The following is a 20334-nucleotide window of genomic DNA, read 5'->3' as shown; positions in this document are numbered from 1 at the left end:
TTCTGAGAAATTTCTTTGTGTTCTGTGAAATCATCTCACAGAGTTACATCTTTCCCCTCAAGAAGCCTTTTGCTAAGACAGTTCTTGTCGAATTGGCAAAGTGATATTTCGAAGCCCATAGAGGGCTAGGGTGAAAAAGGAAATATCCTCAGATGAAATCTGGAAAGAAGCTTTCAGAGAAACTGCTTAGTGTTCTGTGAATTCATCTCACAGAGTTACATCTGTGTTTCGTAGATCTCTTTGCTAGCCTTATTTCTGTGGAATCTGAGAACAGATATTTCGGATCCCTTTGAAGACTATAGGGCCAAAGGAAATATCCTCCGATAACATAGAGAAAGAAGCTTTCTGAGAAACTTCTTTGTGTTCTGTGAAATCATCTCACAGAGTTACAGCTTTACCCTCAAGAAGCCTTTCGCTAAGACAGTTCTTTTGGAATTGTCAAAGTGATATTTGGAAACCCATAGAGAGCTATGGTGAAAAAGGAAATATCCTCAGATGAAATCTGGAAAGAAGCTTTCAGAGAATCTGCTTAGTGTTTTGTTAATTCATCTCACAGAGTTACATCTGTATTTCGTGGATCTCTTTGCTAGCCTTCTTTCTGTGGAATCTGAGAACAGATATTTCGGATCCTTTTGAAGACTATAGGGCCAAAGGAAATATCCTCCGATAACAAAGGGAAAGAAGCTTTCTGAGAAACTTCTTTGTGTTCTGTGAAATCATCTCACAGAGTTACAGCTTTCCCCTCAAGAAGCCTTTCGCTAAGACAGTTCTTGTGGAATTGGCAAAGTGATATTTGGAAGCCCATAGAGGGCTATGTTGAAAAAGGAAATATCCTCAGATGAAATCTGGAAAGAAGCTTTCTGAGAAACTGCTCTGTGGTGTGTGACTTCCACTCACAGAGTTACATCTGTATTTCGTGTATCTCTTTCCTAGCCTTCTTTCTGTGGAATCTGAGAACAGATATTTCGGATCCCTTTGAAGACTATGGGGCCAAAGGAAATATCCTCCGATAACAAAGAGAAAGAAGCTTTCTGAGAAACTTCTTTGTGTTCTGTGAAATCATCTCACAGAGTTACAGCTTTCCCCTCAAGAAGCCTTTTGCTAAGACAGTTCTTGTGGAATTGGCAAAGTGATATTTCGAAGCCCATAGAGGGCTATGGTGAAAAAGGAAATATCCTCAGATGAAATCTGGAAAGAAGCTTTCAGAGAAACTGCTTAGTGTTCTGTTAATTCATCTCACAGAGTTGCATCTGTATTTCGTGGATCTCTTTGCTAGCCTTCTTTCTGTGGAATCTGAGAACAGATATTTCGGATCCCTTTGAAGACTATAGGGCCAAAGGAAATATCCTCCGATAACAAAGGGAAAGAAGCTTTCTGAGAAACTTCTTTGTGTTCTGTGAAATCATCTCACAGAGTTACAGCTTTCCCCTCAAGAAGCCTTTCGCTAAGACAGTTCTTGTGGAATTGGCAAAGTGATATTTCGAAGCCCATAGAGGGCTATGGTGAAAAAGGAAATATCCTCAGATGAAACCTGGAAAGAAGCTTTCTGAGAAACTGCTCTGTGATGTGTGACTTCCACTCACAGAGTTACATCTGTATTTCGTGTATCTGTTTCCTAGCCTTCTTACTGTGGAATCTGAGAACAGATATTTCGGATCCCTTTGAAGGCTATAGGGCCAAAGGAAATATCCTCCGATAACAAAGAGAAAGAAGCTTTCTGAGAAACTTCTTTGTGTTCTGTGAAATCATCTCACAGAGTTACAGCTTTCCCCTCAAGAAGCCTTTCGCTAAGACAGTTCTTGTGGAATTGGCAAAGTGATATTTGGAAGCCCATAAAGGGCTATGGTGAAAAAAGGAAATACCCTCAGATGAAATCTGGAAAGAAGCTTTCTGAGAAACTGCTCTGTGATGTGTGACTTCCACTCTCAGAGTTACATCTGTACTTCATGGATCTCTTTGCTAGCCTTATTTCTGTGGAATCTGAGAACAGATATTTCAGATCCCTTTGAAGACTATAGGGCCATAGGAAATATCCTCCGATAACAAAGAGAAGGAAGCTTTCTGAGAAACTGCTTTGTTTTCTGTGAAATCATCTCTCAGAGTTACAGCTTACCCCTCAAGAAGCCTTTCGCTAATACAGTTCTTGTGGAATTGGCAAAGTGATATTGGGAATCCCTTAGAGGGCTATGGTGAAAAAGAAAATATTCTCAGATGAAATCTGGAAAGAAGCTTTCTGAGAAACTGCTTAGTGTTCTGTGAATTCATCTCACAGAGTTACATCTGTGTTTCGTAGATCTCTTTGCTAGCCTTATTTCTGTGGAATCTGAGAACAGATATTTCGGATCCCTTTGAAGACTAAAAGGCCAAAGGAAATATCCTCCGATAACAAAGAAAAGAAGCTTTCTGAGAAATTTCTTTGTGTTCTGTGAAATTATCTCACAGAGTTACAGCTTTCCAATCAAGAAGCCTTTCGCTAAGACAGTTCTTGTGGAATTGGCAAAGTGATATTTGGAAGCCCATAGAGGGCTATGGTGAAAAAGGAAATATCCTCAGATGAAATCTGGAAAGAAGCTTTCTGAGAAACTGCTTAGTGTTCTGTGAATTCATCTCACAGAGTTACATCTGTGTTTCGTAGATCTCCTTGCTAGCCTTATTTCTGTGGAATCTGAGAACAGATACTTCGGATCCCTTTGAAGACTATAGGGCCAAAGGAATATCCTCCGATAACAAAGAGAAGGAAGCTTTCTGAGAAACTTCTTTGTGTTCTGTGAAATCATCTCACAGAGTTACAGCTTTCCCCTCAAGAAGCCTTTCGCTAAGACAGTTCTTGTGGATTTGGCAAAGTGATATTTGGAAGCCCATAGAGGGCTATGGTGAAAAAGAAAATATTCTCAGATGAAATCTGGAAAGAATCTTTCTGAGAAACTGCTTAGTGTTCTGTGTATTCATTTCAAAGAGTTACATCTGTGTTTCGTAGATCTCTTTGCTAGCCTTATTTCTGTGGAATCTGAGAACAGATATTTCGGATCCCTTTGAAGACTATAGGGCCAAAGGAAATATCCTCCGATAACAAAGAGAAAGAAGCTTTCTGAGAAATTTCTTTGTGTTCTGTGAAATCATCTCACAGAGTTACAGCTTTCCCCTGAAGAAGACTTTCGCTAAGACAGTTCTTATGGAATTGGCAAAGTGATATTTGGAAGCCCATAGAGGGCTATGGTGAAAAAGGAAATATCCTCAGATGAAATCTGGAAAGAAGCTTTCTGAGAAACTGCTTAGTGTTCTGTGAATTCATCTCACAGAGTTACATCTGTGTTTCGTAGATCTCTTTGCTAGCCTTATTTCTGTGGAATCTGAGAACAGATATTTCGGATCCCTTTGAAGACTATAGGGCCAAAGGAAATATCCTCCGATAACAAAGAGAAAGAAGCTTTCTGAGAAACTTCTTTGTGTTCGGTGAAATCATCTCACAGAGTTACAGCTTTACCCTCAAGAAGCCTTTCGCTAAGACAGTTCTTTTGGAATTGGCAAAGTGATATTTGGAACCCCTAGAGAGCTATGGTGAAAAAGGAAATATCCTCAGATGAAATCTGGAAAGAAGCTTTCAGAGAATCTGCTTAGTGTTTTGTTAATTCATCTCACAGAGTTACATCTGCATTTCGTGGATCTCTTTCCTAGCCTTCTTTCTGTGGAATCTGAGAACAGATATTTCGGATCCCTTTGAAGACTATAGGGCCAAAGGAAATATCCTCCGATGACAAAGAGAAAGAAGCTTTCTGAGAAACTTCTTTGTGTTCTGTGAAATCATCTCACAGAGTTACAGCTTTCCCCTCAAGAAGCCTTTCGCTAAGACAGTTCTTCTGGAATTGGCAAAGTGATATTGGGAAGCCCATAGAGGGCTATGGTGAAAAAGGAAATATCCTCAGATGAAATCTGGAAAGAAGCTTTCTGAGAAACTGCTTAGTGTTCTCTTAATTCATCTCACAGAGCTACATCTCTGTTTCGTAGATCTCTTTGCTAGCCTTATTTCTGTGGAATCTGAGAAAAGATATTACGGATCCCTTTGAAGACTATAGGGCCAAAGGAAATATCCTCCGATAACAAAGAGAAAGAAGCTTTCTGAGAAACTTCTTTGTGTTCTGTGAAATCATCTCACAGAGTTACAGCTTTCCCCTCAAGAAGCCTTTCGCTAATACAGTTCTTGTGGAATTGGCAAAGTGATATTGGGAAGCCCATAGAGGGCTTTGGTGAAAAAGAAAATATTCTCAGATGAAATCTGGAAAGAAGTTTTCTGAGAAACTGCTTAGTGTTCTGTAAATTCATCTCACAGGGTTACATCTGTGTTTCGTAGATCTCTTTGCTACCCTTATTTTTGTGGAATCTGAGAACAGATATTTCGGATCCCTTTGAAGACTATAAGGCCAAAGGAAATATCCTCCGATAACAAAGAAAAGAAGCTTTCTGAGAAATTTCTTTGTGTTCTGTGAAATCATCTCACAGAGTTACAGCTTTCCCCTCAAGAAGCCTTTCGCTAAGACAGTTCTTGTGGAATTGGCAAAGTGATATTTGGAAGCCCATAGAGGGCTATGGTGAAAAAGGAAATATCCTCAGATGAAATCTGGAAAGAAGCTTTCTGAGAAACTGCTTAGTATTCTGTGAATTCATCTCACAGAGTTACATCTGTGTTTCGTAGATCTCCTTGCTAGCCTTATTGCTGTGGAATCTGAGAACAGATATTTCGGATCCCTTTGAAGACGATACGGCCAAAGGAAATATCCTCCGATAACAAAGAGAAAGAAGCTTTCTGAGAAATTTCTTTGTGTTCTGTGAAATCATCTCACAGAGTTACAGATTTCCCCTCAAGAAGCCTTTCGCTAAGACAGTTCTTTTGGAATTGGCAAAGCGATATTTGGAAGCCCATAGAGGGCTATGGTGAAAAAGGAAATATCCTCAGATGAAATCTGGAAAGAAGCTTTCAGAGAAACTGCTTAGTGTTCTGTTAATTCATCTCACAGAGTTACATCTGTATTTCGTGGATCTCTTTGCTAGCCTTCTTTCTGTGGAATCTGAGAACAGATATTTCGGATCCCTTTGAAGACTATAGGGCCAAAGGAAATATCCTCCGATAACAAAGGGAAAGAAGCTTTCTGAGAAACATCTCTGTGTTCTGTGAAATCATCTCACAGAGTTACAGCTTTCCCCTCAAGAAGCCTTTCGCTAAGACAGTTCTTGTGGAATTGGCAAAGTGATATTTCGAAGCCCATAGAGGGCTATGGTGAAAAAAGAAATATCCTCAGATGAAATCTGGAAAGAAGCTTTCTGAGAAACTGCTCTGTGATGTGTGACTTCCACTCACAGAGTTACATCTGTATTTCGTGTATCTCTTTCCTAGCCTTCTTTCTGTGGAATCTGAGAACAGATATTTCGGATCCCTTTGAAGACTATAGGGCCAAAGGAAATATCCTCCGATAACAAAGAGAAAGAAGCTTTCTGAGAAACTTCTTTGTGTTCTGTGAAATCATCTCACAGAGTTACAGCTTTCCCCTCAGGAAGCCTTTCGCTAAGACAGTTCTTGTGGAATTGGCAAAGTGATATTTGGAAGCCCATAAAGGGCTATGGTGAAAAAACGAAATATCCTCAGATGAAATCTGGAAAGAATCTTTATGAGAAACTGCTCTGTGATGTGCGACTTCCACTCTCAGAGTTACATCTGTACTTCATGGATCTCTTTGCTAGCCTTATTTCTGTGGAATCTGAGAACAGATATTTCAGATCCCTTTGAAGACTATAGGGCCATAGGAAATATCCTCCGAGAACAAAGAGAAGGAAGCTTTCTGAGAAACTTCTTTGTGTTCTGTGAAATCATCTCACAGAGTTACAGCTTTCCCCTCAAGAAGCCTTTCGCTAATACAGTTCTTGTGGAATTGGCAAAGTGATATTGGGAAGCCCATAGAGGGCTATGGTGAAAAAGGAAATATCCTCAGATGAAATCTGGAAAGAAGCTTTCTGAGAAACTGCTTAGTGTTCTGTGAATTCATCTCACAGAGTTACATCTGTGTTTCGTAGATCTCCTTGCTAGCCTTATTTCTGTGGAATCTGAGAACAGATATTTCGGATCCCTTTGAAGACTATAGGGCCAAAGGAAATATCCTCCGATAACAAAGAGAAAGAAGCTTTCTGAGAAACTTCTTTGTGTTCTGTGAAATCATCTCACAGAGTTACAGCTTTCCCCTCAAGAAGCCTTTCGCTAACACAGTTCTTGTGGAATTGGCAAAGTGATATTTGGAAGACCATAGAGAGCTATGGTGAAAAAGGAAATATCCTCAGATGAAATCTGGAAAGAAGCTTTCAGAGAAACTGCTTAGTGTTCTGTTGATTCATCTCACAGAGTTACATCTGTATTTCGTGGATCTCTTTGCTAGCCTTCTTTCTGTGGAATCTGAGAACAGATATTTCGGATCCCTTTGAAGACTATAGGGCCAAAGGAAATATCCTCCGATAACAAAGGGAAAGAAGCTTTCTGAGAAACATCTTTGTGTTCTGTGAAATCATCTCACAGAGTTACAGCTTTCCCCTCAAGAAGCCTTTCGCTAAGACAGTTCTTGTGGAATTGGCAAAGTGATATTTCGAAGCCCATAGAGGGCTATGTTGAAAAAGGAAATATCCTCAGATGAAATCTGGAAAGAAGCTTTCTGAGAAACTGCTCTGTGATGTGTGACTTCCACTCACAGAGTTACATCTGTATTTCGTGTATCTCTTTCCTAGCCTTCTTTCCGTGGAATCTGAGAACAGATATTTCGGATCCCTTTGAAGACTATAGGGACAAAGGAAATATCCTCCGATAACAAAGAGAAAGAAGCTTTCTGAGAAACTTCTTTGTGTTCTGTGAAATCATCTCACAGAGTTACAGCTTTCCCCTCAGGAAGCCTTTCGCTAAGACAGTTCTTGTGGAATTGGAAAAGTGATATTTGGAAGCCCATAAAGGGCTATGGTGAAAAAAGGAAATATCCTCAGATGAAATCTGGAAAGAATCTTTATGAGAAACTGCTCTGTGATGTGTGACTTCCACTCTCAGAGTTACATCTGTACTTCATGGATCTCTTTGCTAGCCTTATTTCTGTGGAATCTGAGAACAGATATTTCAGAACCCTTTGAAGACTATAGGGCCATAGGAAATATCCTCCGAGAACAAAGAGAAGGAAGCTTTCTGAGAAACTTCTTTGTGTTCTGTGAAAACATCTCACAGAGTTACAGCTTTCCCCTGAAGAAGCCTTTCGCTAATACAGTTCTTGTGGAATGGCAAAGTGATAATGGGAAGCCCATAGAGGGCTATGGTGAAAAAGAAAATATTCTCAGATGAAATCTGGAAAGAAGCTTTCTGAGAAACTGCTTAGTGTTCTGTGAATTCATCTCACAGAGTTACATCTGTGTTTCGTAGATCTCTTTGCTAGCCTTATTTCTGTGGAATCTGAGAACAGATATTTCGGATCCCTTTGAAGACTAAAAGGCCAAAGGAAATATCCTCCGATAAAAAAGAAAAGAAGCTTTCTGAGAAATTTCTTTGTGTTCTGTGAAATCATCTCACAGAGTAACAGCTTTCCCCTCAAGAAGACTTTCGCTAAGACAGTTCTTGTGTAATTGGCAAAGTGATATTTGGAAGCCCATAGAGGGCTACAGTGAAAAAGGAAATATCCTCAGATGAAATCTGGAAAGAAGCTTTCTGAGAAACTGCTTAGTGTTCTGTGAATTCATCTCACAGAGTTACATCTGTGTTTCGTAGATCTCCTTGCTAGCCTTATTTCTGTGGAATCTGAGAACAGATATTTCGGATCCCTTTGAAGACTATAGGGCCAAAGGAAATATCCTCCGAAAACAAAGAGAAAGAAGCTTTCTGAGAAACTTCTTTGTGTTCTGTGAAATCATCTCACAGAGTTACAGCTTTCCCCTCAAGAAGCCTTTCGCTAAGACAGTTCTTGTGGAATTGGCAAAGTGATATTTGGAAGCCCCTAGAGGGCTATGGTGAAAAAGGAAATATCCCCAGATGAAATCTGGAAAGAAGCTTTCTGAGAAACTACTTAGTGTTCTGTTAATTCATCTCACAGAGTTACATCTGTATTTCGTGGATGTCTTTGCTAGCCTTCTTTCTGTGGAATCTGAGAACAGATATTTCTGATCTCTTTGAAGACTAGAGGGCCAAAGGAAATATCCTCCGATAACAAAGGGAAAGAAGCTTTCTGAGAAACTTCTTTGTGTTCTGTGAAATCATCTCACAGAGTTACAGCTTTCCCCTCAAGAAGCCTTTCGCTAAGACAGTTCTTGTGGAATTGGCAAAGTGATATTTGGAAGCCCTTAGGGGACTATGGTGAAAAAGGAAATATCCTCAGATGAAATCTGGAAAGAAGCTTTCTGAGAAACTGCTTAGTGTTCTGTGAATTCATCTCACAGAGTTACATCTGTGTTTCGTAGATCTCTTTGCTACCTTTATTTCTGTGGAATCTGAGAACAGATATTTCGGATCCCTTTGAAGACAATAGGGCCAAAGGAATATCCTCCGATAACAAAGAGAAGGAAGCTTTCTGAGAAACTTCTTTGTGTTCTGTGAAATCATCTCACAGTGTTACAGCTTTCCCCTCAAGAAGACTTTCGCTAAGACAGTTCTTGTGGAATTGGCAAAGTGATATTTGGAAGCCCATAGAGGGCTATGGTGAAAAAGGAAATATCCTCAGATGAAATCTGGAAAGAAGCTTTCTGAGAAACTGCTTAGTGTTCTGTGAATTCATCTCACAGAGTTACATCTGTGTTTCGTAGATCTCTTTGCTAGCCTTATTTCTGTGGAATCTGAGAACAGATATTTCGGATCCCTTTGAAGACTATAGGGCCAAAGGAAATATCCTCCGATAACAAAGAGAAAGAAGCTTTCTGAGAAACTTCTTTGTGTTCTGTGAAATCATCTCACAGAGTTACAGCTTTCCCCTCAAGAAGCCTTTCGCTAAGACAGTTCTTGTGGAATTGGCAAAGTGATATTTGGAAGCCCATATAGTGCTATGGTGAAAAAAGAAATATCCTCAGATGAAATCTGGAAAGAAGCTTTCTGAGAAACTGCTTAGTGTTCTGTGAATTCATCTCACAGAGTTACATCTGTGTTTCGTAGATCTCTTTGCTACCTTTATTTCTGTGGAATCTGAGAACAGATATTTCGGATCCCTTTGAAGACAATAGGGCCAAAGGAATATCCTCCGATAACAAAGAGAAGGAAGCTTTCTGAGAAACTTCTTTGTGTTCTGTGAAATCATCTCACAGTGTTACAGCTTTCCCCTCAAGAAGACTTTCGCTAAGACAGTTCTTGTGGAATTGGCAAAGTGATATTTGGAAGCCCATAGAGGGCTATGGTGAAAAAGGAAATATCCTCAGATGAAATCTGGAAAGAAGCTTTCTGAGAAACTGCTTAGTGTTCTGTGAATTCATCTCACAGAGTTACATCTGTGTTTCGTAGATCTCTTTGCTAGCCTTATTTCTGTGGAATCTGAGAACAGATATTTCGGATCCCTTTGAAGACTATAGGGCCAAAGGAAATATCCTCCGATAACAAAGAGAAAGAAGCTTTCTGAGAAACTTCTTTGTGTTCTGTGAAATCATCTCACAGAGTTACAGCTTTCCCCTCAAGAAGCCTTTCGCTAAGACAGTTCTTGTGGAATTGGCAAAGTGATATTTGGAAGCCCATATAGTGCTATGGTGAAAAAAGAAATATCCTCAGATGAAATCTGGAAAGAAGCTTTCTGAGAAACTGCTTAGTGTTCTGTGAATTCATCTCACAGAGTTACATCTGTGTTTCGTATATCTCTTTGCTACCTTTATTTCTGTGGAATCTGAGAACAGATATTTCGGATCCCTTTGAAGACAATAGGGCCAAAGGAATATCCTCCGATAACAAAGAGAAGGAAGCTTTCTGAGAAACTTCTTTGTGTTCTGTGAAATCATCTCACAGAGTTACAGCTTTCCCCTCAAGAAGACTTTCGCTAAGACAGTTCTTGTGGAATTGGCAAAGTGATATTGGGAAGCCCATAGAGGGCTATGGTGAAAAAGGAAATATCCTCAGATGAAATCTGGAAAGAAGCTTTCTGAGAAACTGCTTAGTGTTCTGTGAATTCATCTCACAGAGTTACATCTGTGTTTCGTAGATCTCTTTGCTAGCCTTATTTCTGTGGAATCTGAGAACAGATATTTCGGATCCCTTTGAAGACTATAGGGCCAAAGGAAATATCCTCCGATAACAAAGAGAAAGAAGCTTTCTGAGAAACTTCTTTGTGTTCTGTGAAATCATCTCACAGAGTTACAGCTTTCCCCTCAAGAAGCCTTTCGCTAAGACAGTTCTTGTGGAATTGGCAAAGTGATATTTGGAAGCCCATAGGGTGCTATGGTGAAAAAAGAAATATCCTCAGATGAAATCTGGAAAGAAGCTTTCTGAGAAACTGCTTGGTGTTCTGTTAATTCATCTCACAGAGTTACATCTGTGTTTCGTAGATCTCTTTGGTAGCTTTATTTCTGTGGAATCTGAGAACAGATATTTCGGATCCCTTTGAAGACAATAGGGCCAAAGGAATATCCTCCGATAACAAAGAGAAGGAAGCTTTCTGAGAAACTTCTTTGTGTTCTGTGAAATCATCTCACAGAGTTACAGCTTTCCCCTCAAGAAGCCTTTCGCTAAGACAGTTCTTGTGGATTTGGCAAAGTGATATTGGGAAGCCCATAGAGGGCTATGGTGAAAAAGAAAATATTCTCAGATGAAATCTGGAAAGAAGCTTTCTGAGAAACTGCTTAGTGTTCTGTGAATTCATTTCACAGAGTTACATCTGTGTTTCGTAGATCTCTTTGCTAGCCTTATTTCTGTGGAATCTGAGAACAGATATTTCGGATCCCTTTGAAGACTATAGGGCCAAAGGAAATATCCTCCGATAACAAAGAGAAAGAAGCTTTCTGAGAAATTTCTTTGTGTTCTGTGAAATCATCTCACAGAGTTACAGCTTTCCCCTCAAGAAGACTTTCGCTAAGACAGTTCTTATGGAATTGGCAAAGTGATATTTGGAAGCCCATAGAGGGCTATGGTGAAAAAGGAAATATCCTCAGATGAAATCTGGAAAGAAGCTTTCTGAGAAACTGCTTAGTGTTCTGTGAATTCATCTCACAGAGTTACATCTGTGTTTCGTAGATCTCTTTGCTAGCCTTATTTCTGTGGAATCTGAGAACAGATATTTCGGATCCCTTTGAAGACTATAGGGCCAAAGGAAATATCCTCCGATAACAAAGAGAAAGAAGCTTTCTGAGAAACTTCTTTGTGTTCGGTGAAATCATCTCACAGAGTTACAGGTTTACCCTCAAGAAGCCTTTCGCTAAGACAGTTCTTTTGGAATTGGCAAAGTGATATTTGGAACCCCTAGAGAGCTATGGTGAAAAAGGAAATATCCTCAGATGAAATCTGGAAAGAAGCTTTCAGAGAATCTGCTTAGTGTTTTGTTAATTCATTTCACAGAGTTACATCTGTATTTCGTGGATCTCTTTCCTAGCCTTCTTTCTGTGGAATCTGAGAACAGATATTTCGGATCCCTTTGAAGACTATAGGGCCAAAAGAAATATCCTCCGATAACAAAGGGAAAAAGCTTTCTGAGAAACTTCTTTGTGTTCTGTGAAATCATCTCACAGAGTTACAGCTTTCCCCTCAAGAAGCCTTTCGCTAAGACAGTTCTTGTGGAATTGGCAAAGTGATATTTGGAAGCCCATAGAGGGCTATGGTGAAAAAGGAAATATCCTCAGATGAAATCTGGAAAGAAGCTTTCTGAGAAACTGCTCTGTGGTGTGTGACTTCCATTCACAGAGTTACATCTGAATTTCGTGTATCTCTTTCCTAGCCTTCTTTCTGTGGAATCTGAGAACAGATATTTCGGATCCCTTTGAAGACTATAGGGCCAAAGGAAATATCCTCCGATAACAAAGAGAAAGAAGCTTTCTGAGAAACTTCTTTGTGTTCTGTGAAATCATCTCACAGAGTTACAGCTTTCCCCTTAAGAAGCCTTTCGCTAAGACAGTTCTTCTGGAATTGGCAAAGTGATATTGGGAAGCCCATAGAGGGCTATGGTGAAAAAGGAAATATCCTCAGATGAAATCTGGAAAGAAGCTTTCTGAGAAACTGCTTAGTGTTCTCTTAATTCATCTCACAGAGCTACATCTCTGTTTCGTAGATCTCTTTGCTAGCCTTATTTCTGTGGAATCTGAGAAAAGATATTACGGATCCCTTTGAAGACTATAGGGCCAAAGGAAATATCCTCCGATAACATAGAGAAAGAAGCTTTCTGAGAAACTTCTTTGTGTTCTGTGAAATCATCTCACAGAGTTACAGCTTTCCCCTCAAGAAGCCTTTCGCTAATACAGTTCTTGTGGAATTGGCAAAGTGATATTGGGAAGCCCATATAGGGCTTTGGTGAAAAAGAAAATATTCTCAGATGAAATCTGGAAAGAAGTTTTCTCAGAAACTGCTTAGTGTTCTGTAAATTCATCTCACAGGGTTACATCTGTGTTTCGTAGATCTCTTTGCTACCCTTATTTTTGTGGAATCTGAGAACAGATATTTCGGATCCCTTTGAAGACTATAAGGCCAAAGGAAATATCCTCCGATAACAAAGAAAAGAAGCTTTCTGAGAAATTTCTTTGTGTTCTGTGAAATCATCTCACAGAGTTACAGCTTTCCCCTCAAGAAGCCTTTCGCTAAGACAGTTCTTGTGGAATTGGCAAAGTGATATTTGGAAGCCCATAGAGGGCTACGGTGAAAAAGGAAATATCCTCAGATGAAATCTGGAAAGAAGCTTTCTGAGAAACTGCTTAGTATTCTGTGAATTCATCTCACAGAGTTACATCTGTGTTTCGTAGATCTCCTTGCTAGCCTTATTGCTGTGGAATCTGAGAACAGATATTTCGGATCCCTTTGAAGACGATACGGCCAAAGGAAATATCCTCCGATAACAAAGAGAAAGAAGCTTTCTGAGAAATTTCTTTGTGTTCTGTGAAATCATCTCACAGAGTTACAGATTTCCCCTCAAGAAGCCTTTCGCTATGACAGTTCTTTTGGAATTGGCAAAGTGATATTTGGAAGCCCATAGAGTGCTATGGTGAAAAAGGAAATATCCTCAGATGAAATCTGGAAAGAAGCTTTCTGAGAAACTGCTTAGTGTTCTGTGAATTCATTTCACAGAGTTACATCTGTGTTTCGTAGATCTCTTTGCTAGCCTTATTTCTGTGGAATCTGAGAACAGATATTTCGGATCCCTTTGAAGACTATAGGGCCAAAGGAAATATCCTCCGATAACAAAGAGAAGGAAGCTTTCTGATAAATTTCTTTGTGTTCTGTGAAATCATCTCACAGAGTTACAGCTTTCCCCTAAAGAAGACTTTCGCTAAGACAGTTCTTGTGGAATTGGCAAAGTGATATTTGGAAGCCCATAGAGGGCTATGGTGAAAAAGGAAATATCCTCAGATGAAATCTGGAAAGAAGCTTTCTGAGAAACTGCTTGGTGTTCTGTGAATTCATCTCAAAGAGTTACATCTGTGTTTCGTAGATCTCTTTGCTAGCCTTATTTCTGTGGAATCTGAGAACAGATATTTCGGATCCCTTTGAAGACTATAGGGCCAAAGGAAATATCCTCCGATAACAAAGAGAAAGAAGCTTTCTGAGAAACTTCTTTGTGTTCTGTGAAATCATCTCACAGAGTTACAGCTTTACCCTCAAGAAGCCTTTCTCTAAGACAGTTCTTTTGGAATTGGCAAGGTGATATTTGGAAGCCCATAGAGAGCTATGGTGTAAAAGGAAATATCCTCAGATGAAATCTGGAAAGAAGCTTTCAGAGAATCTGCTTAGTGTTTTGTTAATTCATCTCACAGAGTTACATCTGTATTTCGTGGATCTCTTTCCTAGCCTTCTTTCTGTGGAATCTGAGAACAGATATTTCGGATCCCTTTGAAGACTATAGGGCCAAAGGAAATATCCTCCGATAACAAAGGGAAAGAAGCTTTCTGAGAAACTTCTTTGTGTTCTGTGAAATCATCTCACAGAGTTACAGCTTTCCCCTCAAGAAGCCTTTCGCTAAGACAGTTCTTGTGGAATTGGCAAAGTGATATTTGGAAGCCCATAGGGTGCTATGGTGAAAAAAGAAATATCCTCAGATGAAATCTGGAAAGAAGCTTTCTGAGAAACTGCTTAGTGTTCTGTTAATTCATCTCACAGAGTTACATCTGTGTTTCGTAGATCTCTTTGGTAGCTTTATTTCTGTGGAATGTGAGAACAGATATTTCGGATCCCTTTGAAGACAATAGGGCCAAAGGAATATCCTCCGATAACAAAGAGAAGGAAGCTTTCTGAGAAACTTCTTTGTGTTCTGTGAAATCATCTCACAGAGTTACAGCTTTCCCCTCAAGAAGCCTTTCGCTAAGACAGTTCTTGTGGATTTGGCAAAGTGATATTGGGAAGCCCTTAGAGGGCTATGGTGAAAAAGAAAATATTCTCAGATGAAATCTGGAAAGAAGCTTTCTGAGAAACTGCTTAGTGTTCTGTGAATTCATTTCACAGAGTTACATCTGTGTTTCGTAGATCTCTTTGCTAGCCTTATTTCTGTGGAATCTGAGAACAGATATTTCGGATCCCTTTGAAGACTATAGGGCCAAAGGAAATATCCTCCGATAACAAAGAGAAGGAAGTTTTCTGATAAATTTCTTTGGGTTCTGTGAAATCATCTCACAGAGTTACAGCTTTCCCCTCAAGAAGACTTTCGCTAAGACAGTTCTTGTGGAATTGGCAAAGTGATATTTGGAAGCCCATAGAGGGCTATGGTGAAAAAGGAAATATCCTCAGATGAAATCTGGAAAGAAGCTTTCTGAGAAACTGCTTGGTGTTCTGTGAATTCATCTCAAAGAGTTACATCTGTGTTTCGTAGATCTCTTTGCTAGCCTTATTTCTGTGGAATCTGAGAACAGATATTTCGGATCCCTTTGAAGACTATAGGGCCAAAGGAAATATCCTCCGATAACAAAGAGAAAGAAGCTTTCTGAGAAACTTCTTTGTGTTCTGTGAAATCATCTCACAGAGTTACAGCTTTACCCTCAAGAAGCCTTTCTCTAAGACAGTTCTTTTGGAATTGGCAAGGTGATATTTGGAAGCCCATAGAGAGCTATGGTGTAAAAGGAAATATCCTCAGATGAAATCTGGAAAGAAGCTTTCAGAGAATCTGCTTAGTGTTTTGTTAATTCATCTCACAGAGTTACATCTGTATTTAGTGGATCTCTTTCCTAGCCTTCTTTCTGTGGAATCTGAGAACAGATATTTCGGATCCCTTTGAAGACTATAGGGCCAAAGGAAATATCCTCCGATAACAAAGGGAAAGAAGCTTTCTGAGAAACTTCTTTGTGTTCTGTGAAATCATCTCACAGAGTTACAGCTTTCCCCTCAAGAAGCCTTTCGCTAAGACAGTTCTTTTGGAATTGGCAAAGTGATATTTGGAAGCCCATAGAGAGCTATGGTGAAAAAGAAAATATTCTCAGATGAAATCTGGAAAGAAGCTTTCTGAGAAACTGCTTAGTGTTCTGTGAATTCATTTCACAGAGTTACATCTGTGTTTCGTAGATCTCTTTGCTAGCCTTATTTCTGTGGAATCTGAGAACAGATATTTCGGATCCCTTTGAAGACTATAGGGCCAAAGGAAATATCCTCCGATAACAAAGAGAAAGAAGCTTTCTGAGAAATTTCTTTGTGTTCTGTGAAATCATCTCACAGAGTTACAGCTTTCCCCTCAAGAAGACTTTCGCTAAGACAGTTCTTGTGGAATTGGCAAAGTGATATTTGGAAGCCCATAGAGGGCTATGGTATAAAAGGAAATATCCTCAGATGAAATCTGGAAAGAAGCTTTCTGAGAAACTGCTTAGTGTTCTGTGAATTCATCTCACAGAGTTACATCTGTGTTTCGTAGATCTCTTTGCTAGCCTTATTTCTGTGGAATCTGAGAACAGATATTTCGGATCCCTTTGAAGACTATAGGGCCAAAGGAAATGTCCTCCGATAACATAGAGAAAGAAGCTTTCTGAGAAACTTCTTTGTGTTCTGTGAAATCATCTCACAGAGTTACAGCTTTACCCTCAAGAAGCCTTTCGCTAAGACAGTTCTTTTGGCATTGTCAAAGTGATATTTGGAACCCCGAGAGAGCTATGGTGAAAAAGGAAATATCCTCAGATGAAATCTGGAAAGAAGCTTTCAGAGAATCTGCTTAGTGTTTTGTTAATTCATCTCACAGAGTTACATCTGTATTTCGTGGATCTCTTTGCTAGCCTTCTTTCTGTGGAATCTGAGAACAGATATTTCGGATCCCTTTGAAGACTATAGGGCCAAAGGAAATATCCTCCGATAACAAAGGGAAAGAAGCTTTCTGAGAAACTTCTTTGTGTTCTGTGAAATCATCTCACAGAGTTACAGCTTTCCCCTCAAGAAGCCTTTCGCTAAGACAGTTCTTGTGGAATTGGCAAAGTGATATTTGGAAGCCCATAGAGGGCTATGGTGAAAAAGGAAATATCCTCAGATGAAATCTGGAAAGATGCTTTCTGAGAAACTGCTCTGTGGTGAGTGACTTCCACTCACAGAGTTACATCTGTATTTCGTATATCTCTTTCCTAGCCTTCTTTCTGTGGAATCTGAGAACAGATATTTCGGATCCCTTTGAAGACTATGGGGCCAAAGGAAATATCCTCCGATAACAAAGAGAAAGAAGCTTTCTGAGAAACTTCTTTGTGTTTTGTGAAATCATCTCACAGAGTTACAGCTTTCCCCTCAAGAAGCCTTTTGCTAAGACAGTTCTTGTCGAATTGGCAAAGTGATATTTCGAAGCCCATAGAGGGCTATGGTGAAAAAGGAAATATCCTCAGATGATATCTGGAAAGAAGCTTTCAGAGAAACTGCTTAGTGTTCTGTTAATTCATCTCACAGAGTTGCATCTGTATTTCGTGGATCTCTTTGCTAGCCTTCTTTCTGTGGAATCTGAGAACAGATATTTCGGATCCCTTTGAAGACTATAGGGCCAAAGGAAATATCCTCCGATAACAAAGGGAAAGAAGCTTTCTGAGAAACATCTTTGTGTTCTGTGAAATCATCTCACAGAGTTACAGCTTTCCCCTCAAGAAGCCTTTCGCTAAGACAGTTCTTGTGGAATTGGCAAAGTGATATTTCGAAGCCCATAGAGGGCTATGGTGAAAAAGGAAATATCCTCAGATGAAACCTGGAAAGAAGCTTTCTGAGAAACTGCTCTGTGATGTGTGACTTACACTCTCAGAGTTACATCTGTACTTCATGGATCTCTTTGCTAGCCTTATTTCTGTGGATTCTGAGAACAGATATTTCAGATCCCTTTGAAGACTATAGGGCCATAGGAAATATCCTCCGATAACAAAGAGAAGGAAGCTTTCTGAGAAACTGCTTTGTTTTCTGTGAAATCATCTCACAGAGTTACAGCTTTCCCCTCAAGAAGCCTTCCGCTAATACAGTTCTTGTGGAATTGGCAAAGTGATATTGGGAAGCCCATAGAGGGCTATGGTGAAAAAGAAAATATTCTCAGATGAAATCTGGAAAGAAGCTTTCTGAGAAACTGCTTAGTGTTCTGTGAATTCATCTCACAGAGTTACATCTGTGTTTCGTAGATCTCTTTGCTAGCCTTATTTCTGTGGAATCTGAGAACAGATATTTCGGATCCCTTTGAAGACTAAAAGGCCAAAGGAAATATCCTCCGATAACAAAGAAAAGAAGCTTTCTGAGAAATTTCTTTGTGTTCTGTGAAATTATCTCACAGAGTTACAGCTTTCCAATCAAGAAGCCTTTCGCTAAGACAGTTCTTGTGGAATTGGCAAAGTGATATTTGGAAGCCCATAGAGGGCTATGGTGAAAAAGGAAATATCCTCAGATGAAATCTGGAAAGAAGCTTTCTGAGAAACTGCTTAGTGTTCTGTGAATTCATCTCACAGAGTTACATCTGTGTTTCGTAGATCTCCTTGCTAGCCTTATTTCTGTGGAATCTGAGAACAGATATTTCGGATCCCTTTGAAGACTATAGGGCCAAAGGAATATCCTCCGATAACAAAGAGAAGGAAGCTTTCTGAGAAACTTCTTTGTGTTCTGTGAAATCATCTCACAGAGTTACAGCTTTCCCCTCAAGAAGCCTTTCGCTAAGACAGTTCTTGTGGATTTGGCAAAGTGATATTTGGAAGCCCATAGAGGGCTATGGTGAAAAAGAAAATATTCTCAGATGAAATCTGGAAAGAAGCTTTCTGAGAAACTGCTTAGTGTTCTGTGTATTCATTTCAAAGAGTTACATCTGTGCTTCGTAGATCTCTTTGCTAGCCTTATTTCTGTGGAATCTGAGAACAGATATTTCGGATCCCTTTGAAGACTATAGGGCCAAAGGAAATATCCTCCGATAACAAAGAGAAAGAAGCTTTCTGAGAAATTTCTTTGTGTTCTGTGAAATCATCTCACAGAGTTACAGCTTTCCCCTCAAGAAGACTTTCGCTAAGACAGTTCTTATGGAATTGGCAAAGTGATATTTGGAAGCCCATCGAGGGCTATGGTGAAAAAGGAAATATCCTCAGATGAAATCTGGAAAGAAGCTTTCTGAGAAACTGCTTAGTGTTCTGTGAATTCATCTCACAGAGTTACATCTGTGTTTCGTAGATCTCTTTGCTAGCCTTATTTCTGTGGAATCTGAGAACAGATATTTCGGATCCCTTTGAAGACTATAGGGCCAAAGGAAATGTCCTCCGATAACATAGAGAAAGAAGCTTTCTGAGAAACTTCTTTGTGTTCTGTGAAATCATCTCACAGAGTTACAGCTTTACCCTCAAGAAGCCTTTCGCTAAGACAGTTCTTTTGGCATTGTCAAAGTGATATTTGGAACCCCGAGAGAGCTATGGTGAAAAAGGAAATATCCTCAGATGAAATCTGGAAAGAAGCTTTCAGAGAATCTGCTTAGTGTTTTGTTAATTCATCTCACAGAGTTACATCTGTATTTCGTGGATCTCTTTGCTAGCCTTCTTTCTGTGGAATCTGAGAACAGATATTTCGGATCCCTTTGAAGACTATAGGGCCAAAGGAAATATCCTCCGATAACAAAGGGAAAGAAGCTTTCTGAGAAACTTCTTTGTGTTCTGTGAAATCATCTCACAGAGTTACAGCTTTCCCCTCAAGAAGCCTTTCGCTAAGACAGTTCTTGTGGAATTGGCAAAGTGATATTTGGAAGCCCATAGAGGGCTATGGTGAAAAAGGAAATATCCTCAGATGAAATCTGGAAAGATGCTTTCTGAGAAACTGCTCTGTGGTGAGTGACTTCCACTCACAGAGTTACATCTGTATTTCGTATATCTCTTTCCTAGCCTTCTTTCTGTGGAATCTGAGAACAGATATTTCGGATCCCTTTGAAGACTATGGGGCCAAAGGAAATATCCTCCGATAACAAAGAGAAAGAAGCTTTCTGAGAAACTTCTTTGTGTTTTGTGAAATCATCTCACAGAGTTACAGCTTTCCCCTCAAGAAGCCTTTTGCTAAGACAGTTCTTGTCGAATTGGCAAAGTGATATTTCGAAGCCCATAGAGGGCTATGGTGAAAAAGGAAATATCCTCAGATGATATCTGGAAAGAAGCTTTCAGAGAAACTGCTTAGTGTTCTGTTAATTCATCTCACAGAGTTGCATCTGTATTTCGTGGATCTCTTTGCTAGCCTTCTTTCTGTGGAATCTGAGAACAGATATTTCGGATCCCTTTGAAGACTATAGGGCCAAAGGAAATATCCTCCGATAACAAAGGGAAAGAAGCTTTCTGAGAAACATCTTTGTGTTCTGTGAAATCATCTCACAGAGTTACAGCTTTCCCCTCAAGAAGCCTTTCGCTAAGACAGTTCTTGTGGAATTGGCAAAGTGATATTTCGAAGCCCATAGAGGGCTATGGTGAAAAAGGAAATATCCTCAGATGAAACCTGGAAAGAAGCTTTCTGAGAAACTGCTCTGTGATGTGTGACTTACACTCTCAGAGTTACATCTGTACTTCATGGATCTCTTTGCTAGCCTTATTTCTGTGGATTCTGAGAACAGATATTTCAGATCCCTTTGAAGACTATAGGGCCATAGGAAATATCCTCCGATAACAAAGAGAAGGAAGCTTTCTGAGAAACTGCTTTGTTTTCTGTGAAATCATCTCACAGAGTTACAGCTTTCCCCTCAAGAAGCCTTCCGCTAATACAGTTCTTGTGGAATTGGCAAAGTGATATTGGGA

The sequence above is a fragment of the Macaca nemestrina genome, chromosome 10, assembly GCF_043159975.1.
Source record: "Macaca nemestrina isolate mMacNem1 chromosome 10, mMacNem.hap1, whole genome shotgun sequence".
Lineage (NCBI taxonomy): Eukaryota > Metazoa > Chordata > Mammalia > Primates > Cercopithecidae > Macaca > Macaca nemestrina.
Note: the sequence above shows the minus strand (reverse complement) of the source record.